This window comes from Coffea arabica, chromosome 1e, assembly GCF_036785885.1.
Source record: "Coffea arabica cultivar ET-39 chromosome 1e, Coffea Arabica ET-39 HiFi, whole genome shotgun sequence".
NCBI lineage: Eukaryota > Viridiplantae > Streptophyta > Magnoliopsida > Gentianales > Rubiaceae > Coffea > Coffea arabica.
This window is the reverse complement of record NC_092311.1, coordinates 42,210,025-42,222,430: the sequence shown is the minus strand read 5'-3', so window position 1 is coordinate 42,222,430 and position 12,406 is coordinate 42,210,025.

The window sequence follows — 12,406 nt, the reverse complement described above, 5'->3', positions numbered from 1 at the left end:
CTAGCTCATAGAATTTATTGAGGATAATTTTTGCACTTTTGCATCTCCTAAAGCAATCGGTAATGTCAGCACCAAATTTGTTGCATTGGACAAACAAAAATGAGTAAAACTTCTTTGGGAGTTCAAGGTGTCTATTTCATAAAGCATTCTTGAAAGGAATAAGTGACCTATTGTCACAATTTAACTCTAAAGAGAATGCAATTCACACTCTCTTGAAAGATTCACACTATAGGAAAATGTGAAAATTTGTTTCTTCTTTGATAGCACATCTCAATTGTAATGGTAAAATACAATAGAAAAACACCCTCATGTGAAAAGAACTTATTTGGTTGTACACATAAATTGGAGTTGGAAGCCACAAGTAGAAAGCGGTTAATGATATTTCCCTTGCAGATGCAGTATTTTCACTACTAACCCTGCAATGATGATCAAACATTCACTATATATTTCAAAAATTCCATATGAATAATGAAATTATGCTAGTGGAAAACAATCATACATAGAGTTCTGTGAAAGCAAGCAAATGAAAATTTGGTGGAACAGAAAATACCTCATTGGAAGGTTGTACTAAAGTGAAGGGAGTAGTTAAATCAGCAAATTTCTAATTTATAAGCTTCACAACTTTGATACAATTAAATTGGAAATAAAGAAGATGAATTGGAACAAGTTGGCCATGATTGTGATAATGATCATCCAACATAAGTTTCATAATAATGTGCATTAATTTTACCTTTATATCTTTTCTTCCAATTTGGCTTTTTCACCCTTATAAGAAACACAATGAAATATATGACTTTAGAACAAAATTGGAAAAGACAAGAAACTGATCTTAGTTTTATAGAGTAGTATACATAACTGGCCCAATTTAAGGTTAGGAAGAAGAAAGATCCTACATTCGTAAATGTTGGGGAAAAATGGAAGAGCAAGAAGCAAATGGATAAATGTGTAAATAATTAGAAACAATTGTTATTTGGATAATAATTAATTCAATTGATTGTAGGTTATGGGAGACAAAAAGAGAGAATTTTGATTAGTTGAAATTTATTGATTAGCTCCGAGGTAGTGGGGGTTGAGACAATAATGACGAGTCCATTAGGAACTTGAAATAATGGTATGTTGAACAAAATTCTTTCTTTATTTATGCTATGCTCAAAATCCAAGGATCACCGGATTATTAGGAATGGCAATGGGGCCGGGTGCCAGCGGACAACCGCCCCGCGGGGGGTTCTCGGGGCGGGGGGTGGGGCGGGGGCGGGGGGAATTTTTTCCCCCCGTTTAGAAACGGAGCGGGGGTGGGGGAGTATACCCCCGCCCCATCCCCCGCATCGCCACCCGCAAAAAAAATTATATATATAAATATATATATAATTATATATAATACGTAATTTAATTAGTTATAAACTTATGATAATGATATTATTAGTTAGATGCATTATATAATGTATGTTAGTGTATGTAATATAATTAATATTATCAATTATACGAATAATTAGACATGTCTAATAATAGAATTTATTAATTAGTTTACTAAATTTACTAATACATTTATACTAAATTTCTAATTACACTTAATAGAATAACACTTTTTTCTCAAAAAAAAGCACAAACACAATAATGAATTAGTAATTATATTGGTACCAAAAGTAAAAAACTTAACTATTTTAGTTGTATTTATTTCATCATGTTGGATTGTATTCAAATAACTTTTGTTTGATTGTTTTTATGAGTTTCAATCATAAAATTACAATGAATAACAACTTGATGATGTGTTGATATATTAGTACTTGATTATTTATTAAAATTTAACTATAATAAAATTTTATTAACCCCGCGGGGGAAGCGGGGCGGGGCGGGGAGAGTGGGAGGCGGGGGACGGGGCGGGGGTCTGGGGGAATTAATAAGCAACGGGGCGGGGGGTGGTGGAGGGGTCCCCCGCCCCGTTGCCATCCCTACGGATTATGCAGCGGGATCTTTCCTCAAAATCAAAATCAATAAGCATGCCAAAAGAGGGAGATTTTTTCACAAAAAAGAAAACAATTAGTCATACCTGGAATAAAAAATGCCCGATTATCAAAACCCAAAGGCAACAGCTATTATGCAATAACAAAAAGAAATAAAAGAGGAAGAAAAACCATTGCATATTATCATAATGTTATTAAGAGGTAATTATATGATAATTAGAGAGATTCTAGTTTCCCTTAATCGTTATATCTTTACTTCACATAATGATCAGGATATTGCAATTTTAATTACCAATTCAAAATGACATAAAATCCACGACGTTGTAGAACCTTTGAGTGTTAATTGCCATATCAAATGGCAAAGTAATTTCACACATAAATAGTGTACTAATTAATTAAATGTCACATGCATAACCACACATTCAAAGCACAAGCAAGATAATACTGCCAAGTTAACAAAATTTCATGCTTCCATTATTTGTATTCCAAGTTTCACCACATATCAATACCTACTGTAAAATGCAAAGATAACCCTTAACGTAGTTGAAATTCAAAGATGAGTTTGATTAAAACTCATTCTTATAAAATATAAGGATATTGTTCAAGGATTAGTGTACAGTATGATTTGGTAGTCCGAGACACGGGACTGAACAGTTGTCAAAAAAATCGTTCCAGTTAATTTTGTGTAAAATACTCAAAATATAACTTTGTATTCATAAGATGTAACTTACTTTCAATAATAATATATAATTATAAAATAAAATTTTATAACTCCGACATATAATATAAAAATAATATACAAAATACAACCTAGAGCTTACATTTTTGTTTGACCAAGTTTTGACAATAAACATTTAGAAACAGTTGCCACCCTCCTCTAATAGGCTCTACCATTTTTGAGGTAAAAGCTGACACAATTGTACATGGCATTCTGCCGCACGTCAAGTCAAATTGTTCTCGGTCATTGCGTCAACCACTAACAAGTTGCCTTTTTACTTTCCCAACTCTGCCCACCATGACAAAACAAACGGATGATTTCCGAAACCTCTCCTCAGATTTTTTACAATTTTACTGAGTTTCTATAAAATTTAAAAAATTATATATATCTCTCTTATCATTTAAAATAATAATTTTATTCTCAAATATTTTATGAAATTCTCTTATTTCATATGCTTGTATTTAGAATGAGTTTTAAAATTATTTTTTCATTCCTTTTCCTTCTTATTCCTTTTTTTAAAAAATTTTTACCAATAAAACTGTATAACTATCATTATTGCCTCTAGATTTCTATTATAACCAAATGTCGAATTAGTGATTTTTTTGAAAAATTAATTTTATTTATAATCCAATATTTTTTATGATCTTTGTTTTCTATTTTTTGGTATTAAAATTAACAATAAATCAAAAGGAAATGGCCCAAAAGCACTACTAAATTATGATAATCTCACTCTTCCAAAAACTTATAAATTCTAAATGAATTATTTCAACATTTTCTTTTTAGTCTTATAAATCTAAGTTTATAATAAAATACCATTAAAAATATCATATCATAGTAATAAAATTATTATTATAGTTGTTTATTAAATAGTAGATATGGACATGAAAAATTTGATACCTTTTTCTTATAATTATACTAAATAATCCTATAATTGTATAGAAAAATAAATTAAAACTCATTCCGCAAGAGTATTTTTGGGTGTTTATTTAAAAAATTGTTTAAGTCAATATTATTTTAAAGTTTTATTAGTAAAATTACCAAATTAAGGGAGATAAGTGTAATTTTTTAAATCTTAGAGAAACTCAGTAAAATTATTAGAAACCTTAGGGAGATTTCTGAAATTATTCCCAGAACAAAAGCTCTGCACTGTCAGTCCTCTCAATCATCTTTATGTCCATTCAATCTGGATCTTACAAAAGCCTTATGTTTCCTGGTAAAATTGATCCCTCATGTACTTGATCCAAATCGCTTTGACGTCAGTAATTGTATTCGTGCGTGATCCGTACTCCTTACCAACGTATTGGTACAAACCGCTATACCATTTAGTAGAATTTTTTATTGTTTAACAAGCAGAAAACTGATAATATGCGTAGAGAAAGCAGCTGAGCGAGTACTAATCCATACCTGGTGTAGGTAAAACAAATTGGTCCAGCGTAAAGACAAAAGAAAGACAAATCAGCATGCAGCAGCAAGAAAAAACAGAATTCCGCCGCAATGCTAAAGTCTTGTCTGGATTATAATTGTTTGAATTTTTCATAAAAAATTACTATAATAATTTAATATACGTAAAAAAATTAATAAAAAAGTATAATTACAAAAAACGAGGCCAAATTGGAACCTGAGCCATGTGATAATGCAGTAGGTGTCACCCTAAAGTCAAGTCTCCTTCTGCAACCCATGAACCTAAAATATGTGTGAAATGATAAAAAATCCATGCAGCAAAGGTGTTAATGAGGGACCAAACTCAGTGTTCACCCAACGCATTCACACACTTGTATCAACCTTGCGTATAAAAAGAGAGGGTACTGTAGTAACCTTTTTTTTTTTTTTTTTCACCAAGTGTATAGTCTCTTATTTTAACAAGTGTCAGTTTCTTACTGTAGTTGAATTTTTGCTCCATAATTTTTTTTTTATTAGTCAAAAGTCATAAATATCTCTCCTTTCAATTATTCTTTTTTTGCTTTTTCTGTCTTTACTTTTAACCTTCATCTCCCTTTTCAAATTTTTTCTTTATAATTAATTATATTAAGATTATTTTCTTACTATTTTTTTAGATAATTATTATTGACCTGGAGAGGTGTCGCAACAATCAACTAATTTATATTGTCACTTCCTATTCCATCAAATTTAACTTTGAGTAAATCCTATATATACTGACAGTATATGCACTATCACCGTTTGATTCATGACATATGTACAAAAGTTAAATTTTAAATTCAAAATTTGCATGGTTGTCATTCATCCAAAGTATAGGAAAGATTAATTCTTCAACCTTTTAATTTAGTGTTTTGCTTTTTCTTTTTTTTTTTCCTTCATCCTAATTTTTCTCTGTCTTTCCTCATTCCGCTCAATCAATGCATTTTTTTTCTTTTTCCTCTATAATTAATTGAATGTATGTTTTACTTGCACGGGAATGGATATTTCTTTTATTCCATTGTTCAAAAATCAAATCATGATCATCTTTTTGTTTAGAAGAAATATAGACTATAGACTATTTACCTCCACTACTCCTACTGTCTGGTATATTTCATTTTCTTTTTATTCCTATTCTTCCCTCGTTTTACACTCCCAAATATGGACTTAACTTTTTTTTATTAACTGTATTTTATTTAGCCTTTATCATTTTTCTTTTTTTGCCTCTTTATTCTGTTACCTTGGTGTATTTATTTATTTTAGCTTGATTTCCTTGATATTGATTAAGCCTTCCATTATTTTGATTCTGCAAATCGATTTTCCTTTTGTGCGGTTTGTCTTAAATCTAAATGCAAAATTTATTTTTTGCAATTCTAATGTTTTAGTTCCTTTTTAATGCATAATTGAATCTTGCACTTCCTTTATTAGTTCTTTGGTATTGAATTTTTGTACCCTTTTTATGCATTGAAAAAGCCTTTCATTCAACTTTCTTGCAAGTTTTACTGTGAATTTGTAGGATAGAAATTTTTACATGATGGTGGTATCTTGTTGGAAAAAGAAATAATGGTGAAATTTTATGCATTTGTAATTATAATGGCAAGATACTTGAGTTTTATGAAGTATATATCATTTATGTTAATATTAAACTGGTTTTACATTTCTCATGTGTTTGATTTTTGAATTCTTTGTTGTTGTTTGTCCATACAATATAGTATATGTCTCCATTGCATCACAATAAGCAAGTTGGAGCAAACTTTTGAAACATTCCATTATATATAAACTTTTTTTGACAATTATAATTTCTTTTTATTTGAAAGCAAATTATAGTGTAATGAATTTTAACCATAGTTTTATAGATGGGCCTAGACTATGCTTGCATAGTCCGGTTACTTCTAGTTTGTTAGGATATGAAGGGTACTGTATCCGCACTAAACTGTCGGTTGTTGACATTTCATTTGCTTCATACAGGTTTAACATTTCATTTCACTTTTTAAATTTTACTTATAAATATTGATGTTTTTATCATAAATTAAATGTTTGAAAGTAAAATATTCATAAAGAATCGATACTTTAAATAGATAATATGTACTGCATATAGTTTAACATGCAAATAGTTTTTTAATTAGTTAGTTAGTTAATTAATTAATTAGTTAATTAGTTTAACATGCAAATAATTTGTTAGTTTCGGATAGGCAACAGTTTTAGTTAATTAGTTAATTAGATAAATAGAAATTAGTTAATTATTTAATTAGATAATTAGTTAGTTAACTAGTTAAGCAGTTAATTAGTTAATTAGTTTAACATGCAAATAGTTTGTTAGTTTCGGATAGACAACATCTTTAGTTAATTAGTTAATTAGTTAAGCAGTTAATTAGTTTAACATGCAAATAGTTTGTTAGTTTCGGATAGACAACAATTTTAGTTAATTAGATAAACAAAAATTAGTTAATTAGTTAATTAATTAATTAGATAATTAGGTAGTTAATTAGTTAAGCAGTTAATTAGTTAATTAGTCTAACATGCAAATAGTTTGTTAGTTTCGGACAGACAACAGGTTTAGTTAATTAGATAAATAGGAATTAGTTAATTAGTTAATAGTTAATTAGATAATTAGTTATTATTTAATTAGTTTAACTATGCAGAAATAGTTTGATTAGTTAATAACTATTAACAATTAGATAATTAGTTAATAGTTAATTAGATTATTAGTTATTAATTAATTAGATTATTAGTTATTTAGTTATTTAGTTAATTAGTTAATTAGTTAAACTATGCAAAAATAGTTAATTTAGTGTAATTTTTATTAACAAATGTTTCGTTGGGTTTGATGAAAGTACTCATCACATTCATTTGGTAAAATTAAATCATGTCAGGGATATTTTAATAAATTGATCCACTTTTGCCTATTAAATTGCCTCCAACTTTTGATAGGGGAGGTCGGTGCTATTTCAAAATTGATAGGGGAGGTCAATGCTATTACTATAAAAGTCAGGGGAGGTTTCTCCAATTATCCCTTAATAATACTCTACTACAAGAAGGGAGAATGCCAATAAGGGGAGTGGGGGTCGGAAGTAGAATGAGAAAAAGTGGAATATCAATATCGTACGTCATATTTTAAAAACTGCATAAATATTTTTTTTTAATGTAAACCTACGTACCTCTTGAAAGAGCTGCAAGCAAAGATTCAGGACTGAAAACATGTACTTCTTTTTTTTTTTTTTTTTTTTATACCTCCCAATATCTAGTGACCGCATTGAGTTCGGACTAATTAAAATTCGAGTATTAACATATCCTTTTTCTGAGGATGATTATCTCAACACTATTTTCTCTATTCACAAGACTTGAATTCATAGTTATTGACATTTCATTTGCTTCATGCACGTTGAATAATACTTTACTACAGAAAGGGAAGAATGCCAAAAAGGAAAAGTGGAACATCAATATTGTCCATCATATTTCTAAAACTATATATATATTTTAAATGTAAAACTATATACATATTAAAAGAGCTATAAGCAAACATTCAAGACTAAAAACATATACTTTTTTTTAACTCTCAGTGTCTAGTGACCTCATTGTGCCCCGACTAATCTGGGTTTGTTTGGATTGCTGTTTATTTGTCAAAATATATTTGCTTACATCATCATTACAATTTCCAACACACCTTTTTATCTTCCCAATTACCTTTTTATCTCACATACATCACATCACAAAAAGTGCTACAGTAAAAATATCTCTAATAATTCACATACATCATCATAATGTTGGATTTTTTTTTTTTCTGAGGGTGCTTCTCCCAACATTATTGTTTTCTCTATTCACAAGTCTCGAATCCAAAACTTTGTTTAAGGGTATCGAGCTTCCCGTCACTTGACCCAATAATTATTGAAAAAAATATATATCCAAATTTATATTTGACATATGCAACTGATTGACGAGTTTTGTTGGATCTTGCACCATTATTCTGTGGCGGCCCGAGGCTATGAGGAGTCCAAAACGCCAAACAAATATCGAATGGTCATAATTGTGCAATTGTAACACAGTTTTGGGCTTATGATGGGTATGTTCTCGCTTGAAGTATATTTTGTAAAATGCTGCTTATCAAAATTAAATAGATTAATCTTTTATACACTCAGAGTACATATATATTTTTATCATTAAATGTTTGACACATAATTTAAATTTAAATTTGAAATTCAAATTTTACATATGAGTCATACATCAAACTGTCATAGTATATACACTGTTAGTGTATATAAGATTAACTCAAATTAAATATAAAGTATATTTAGAATTAGCTAAAACCATTCTTGGATAAATTTTAGACTTTAATTTTTTTACTATTAAAAAAAATCTAATATCTAGATGCAAAAGCAAACAAGAACATAAAACAAATGAAGATTTAAAATCATGTAAGAAGATCAAACAAGAAAAAAAAAATTCCAATATAGCATTGCAATTGTCTCAAATCCCTACAGCTTCCAAGTAACTAAAGTCCATTGTAGACCAATTGTGAGCCTAATAAAGTTCATGCAGCAAACTGCAAATTTGATACCTTAGAGGGAGTTTTCGTAATTAACCCTTCGAATAATTTACTCAGTTTTTTGAAGAGCTGATGTACCTAGAATAGTCAACAATTAGATTTAGATACTAAGGAGTAAGCAATCAACATCACATCAACCCCCAACCAACATCACAAGATACCTTAAACTCATGAAATCTCGCATCTAGCTCATATCCATGAATTATAGTTTTGCTTGCCAATTTATTTGCAGTGCCTTAGAAAATTTAAGTTAGACAAGTAAATAGCATTGGAATACCAATCTCTAGGAGATGTTATTAATTAAGACTTTATCTATAAAAAGCGACTATATATCATGACATTACTAAATGATAGATACAAACACGAGAATCCTAAAATCAAAGAGATGAATTATCTTTTAATTGGTTTCTATTGTTTCGTTGCAATGTCGCTTAGTATCGAATTTTTCGTTAATTAAGCAGCTAATATATCACTTGGCACTTTTATATGCATTGTGGAAGTTAATTATCTCTATGTATATAGCTCCTACATTGTGGAATTAAGCTTGGTTTGAAAATGGGTTAATTACATTTACCTCCCCTGAGGTTTGATCATATTACCAATCAATCCCTGTAATTTGTCCAAATAACGATCTCACCCTTTGAATGATCAAACATTTAACAAAAACCCCCTTAATGCCGAAAATGCCCTTATTGAGGCCATGTTGTAATAAAAAAAACATATTTTTATTTTATTAACCCTGAAGCAATCCAAAAAAATAGAAAAAAATTTTTGCTTATTATTTTATAAAAATCATATCTTTGCTTCCATAAATAGTTTTGAATCAATAATTATTTTAAATCTTAAAAATGAATATTAAAAATTAGATAAATTGAAAGAAAAATAAAAAAAGAAGAAATTATTTTAATTCCTGAAGTATGGTTCAAATTGAGGAAAACATGCCTTGTGCTCTCCGCAACATGCCTGGAATCACAAATTTGAACCATACTTGAGGATTTAAAATAATTGCTTTTTTTTATTTTTCTTTCAATTTATCTAATTTTTAATATTCATTTTTAAGATTTAAAATAATTATTGATTCAAAACTATTTATGGAAGCAAAGATATGGTTTTTATAAAATAATAAGCAAAAATTTTTTTCTATTTTTTTGGATTGCTTCAGGGTTAATAAAATAAAAATATGTTCTTTTTTTAATGCAACATGGCCTCAATAAGGGCATTTTCGGCATTAAGGGGGTTTTTGTTAAATGTTTGATCATTCAAAGGGTGAGACCGTTATTTGGATAAATTACAGGGATTGATTGGTAATATGGTTAAATCTCAGGGGAGGTAAATGTAATTAACCCTTTGAAAATTCTTCCGTGTTTAAGGTCATTGTCTAATTAAAAGGTGGGCTCGGGCTCCTCTCCTTGGGTTTCCATCTTACTTGAGTAGTAGTACCATGAGACCATCAACAGGGACCAGGGAAAAATAAATGTATATATGTCGGCAGCACAGAAAGAAGCCACGTGTAATTTCCGATGAAGGAAGTTTCATCTGGTTGGGCTAATTGCGATGAGGCCGAAGTCCAATATCGTATGGGGGATTTGGAAGGACAATTGGCATTAATGGTGCCTCCAAATTAGATGAAAATCTCAACTCTTTTGCTGAAGAAGAGAATTGACCTCAGGCCTTTATATAGGGGTTTAACGGTACCTTCCCTTTTTTTTTTTTTTTTTTAAAGAACAAGTCTATAGTACTTAAAATTTTTGAAATTATTCCTTTTTTTTTTTTTTCAAATATAGAGATTATAAAGACCTCCTTTTAAGTTGATAAATTGGATGGCGATCTTTTTGTGAGATTTACATTCACTCTCAATATTTCATAAAATTCTCTTGGAGAATGTACCCAAAAAGTTCAAGCTAATAAGATATGACATTCTTTCTTAACATTCTTTACTTCTTTTTAAGAGAAAAAGAAGATGACATTTCATTACTTTGGCATCAATCTCATTCCAGCAATATTATGTATTGCCTATTTTAACATCAAAGAAAAGGCAATTAACCAAAAAGGAATTTACAAATATGTAAGTAATTTTTTAAAAACAAATAGAGAGAGAGAATTATGACATGGTAAAGTACCTTAAAGACTTTGGAAAATAATCAAAAGAGTTCTATATATCAAATTTCGAAAAAGCAAGGGTAATTTTGCATTAATATTCTCTTTTTTTTTTTTTTTGGAGGCAGCTCTAAATTTGAGACAAGATGAACAGGAATGGTTCTTAAGTGCACAATGATGAAGCTAGAAGACAGAAAGGGAACTCTGCACTGAGTTGATTACATAGAACCAATCTGGATTTGGGAAGTTGGCCATTGAGAAGGAATATAAAATTCCTCTTGGACTATAAGTCCTTTGCTTTAAGATGTCTAATAGTGTACTTCTCTACTTTATATGGGTTCTTTCCCTCTCACTTGGATTCTTTCTTCCCCTCAGACTGAGATAAGATAGGTTATAAATGTTATTCCACAAGAGAGGGAAAAAAAAGATTACATGGTCACCATTTTTCTCTAAATAAATTCAAGCGCATGGTTGATCATTTTTTGTAGTGTCCATGGTGGTTCCAAAGCTACTCCATTCCTAGCTTAATCTAATAGTCGATATGCCATTATGCAATTTACAAGTTTCTTTGCTATGGGATGGAATATGACAATTAAGTACCCAACACACATTGCTCATCATAATTCAAATTTTACTATGTAAGAAGCAAGTTTCATAGATTGACACTAAAAAGTAATAATATTATGAAAAAGATTATTCATCATATTTTTTTAATTAATCTTATATAAGGAGGAGGAATGGGTTGGGTGATATGGAGGGAGGAAGTAGAAGCAAGAGATCTTGGATTCGAATCCTTTTGCTTATACTAAAAAAAAGGGGGGGGCTTTTGCCCTTGCTTAAGAAAAAAAATTAATCTTATATATATTGATAGTATATACAATAACAAATATAGGTATATACAACATGTGTAAAAATTGAAGTTGAGAGTCAGTTCAAATTGAGATAAAATAACAAGTATCCATACTCAATGTATCCACTTTTTTTTGTATCACTCAATTAATAGTTATTGGATCTTAAGGAAATAAAAAAGAATTAAAATATGATGTTTATGCAGGAGAAATAGCAATATAATAAAAAGTGGGACAGAGAGTGGCACAAAGTGTGGGACAGAAGATCCGTTGCGGAGACTTTGGCTGTGGTAGCAGTATCGCCAGCCTATGCTTATATAGACCCAAGATTTATAGTGTATCACATATGAAAATTGTGAAGACTCTGCTTTTCGTGCAGTGGTGGCAATTTTCGACACCAACCTAACGTGAAATTAATGAGTTTGTATCGAGATTTCGCGAGTTCGGATTAGAATTGGGTGAAAGACGATGAACCCAAAAAGAAAACAGATCGAATTCAATTCACCCATAGGTTGACCCGATAACCCAATTATTAATTGAAAAGAATTTAATAAATATAAAAATATTTTATCTAACTAAACTAAGTTATTCTTTTTTTCCCAAAGGTATTAATCATTTAATTCTAAATGAATTTGTTTAATTCGTGTGAAGCTGGAATTATTATGTTTGGATAAATAATGTCTTACATTATTTTATACTTTTATAGTGTCTTAATTTATTTTAGATCTAGTTTGGGATAAAATACTTTATAGTTTTTTAATTTATTTCAGATTTGTTTTATCGAAATTTTTATTACTTGATTATGTAATTAGCCTTGTGTGAAATT